This window comes from Arachis ipaensis, chromosome B09 (assembly GCF_000816755.2).
Source record: "Arachis ipaensis cultivar K30076 chromosome B09, Araip1.1, whole genome shotgun sequence".
NCBI classification, from domain to species: Eukaryota; Viridiplantae; Streptophyta; class Magnoliopsida; order Fabales; family Fabaceae; genus Arachis; species Arachis ipaensis.
The window spans coordinates 20,393,658-20,394,689 of NC_029793.2; positions in this window are offsets into that span (position 1 = coordinate 20,393,658).

The following is a 1,032-nucleotide window of genomic DNA, read 5'->3' on the forward strand; positions in this document are numbered from 1 at the left end:
TTAATATAAAAAATAATTATTTTTATTAATGTAACAAAATGTAATTAAATATACATATGAAATTATTTTACTTTGACAACACATTAAAATTAAATTTATAAACTAATGGTAAAGTAAGAAAAAAAAGAATACGAGCACCAATTCCTAAATTATTAATAATTCATCTTTATAGGCCGCAGCAGCACGTGATTTTGCGTTCCGATCAATGGTATACATTGTAAACATTAATTTTAATATGTTTATTGAACATAATTAAAATTCTTTCTTTTTATCCTTTTATTTTCTTTTAGTACTTGCATTGTATTAGGTATAAAATGAATGAAAATATTATTCATACGTTAAAATTAACTATATATATATATATATAGTTTAATTTTATTTTAGTGTGTAGTTGTATTTTAATATATATTTTATATTAATGGCTGATTTTAATATACACGTAACATTATCAAAAATGAATATACCAAAACATAAATAACGCTTAATAAAAGAGTATCAATTTTGAAATAAAATGATGAAACAAGAAATAATAATTAAGAAATCTTCTTATTTTCACAGTCTATTTTATTTTTTATCAAGTTTTTAAAAATAAAAAAACAAAAATTTTGAATAAACCAATTTTACATTTAAAAAGAGACGGAGATCGAATGACATAGATTGAGAAATAAAACCTGAGAGATTGAGACTAAATTAAAATTTGATATTATATTTAGTATAAAATATGAAAATTGAGTTATGTCTCAGTATCGTCTTAAAAAAAATTAGAGTTAAATTTAAAAAGTTAAATAAATTTTAAAACTAAATATTATTAAAGTTTTAGTCTTTATCTCAAAAAATTTCAATTTTCTATATCTCCACTTTTTAAAAATATTAAAAGGACTAAAATTTTATACTTTAAGACTAAAATTTTCTCTAACTATCAAATATAATATTAAATTTCAATCTTTCAATCTCGATTTTAGACCATACTTTTCAAAAATTGACAAATCTAATTTCTTTATCACTAATGATGTATGAAAACACACACAACCA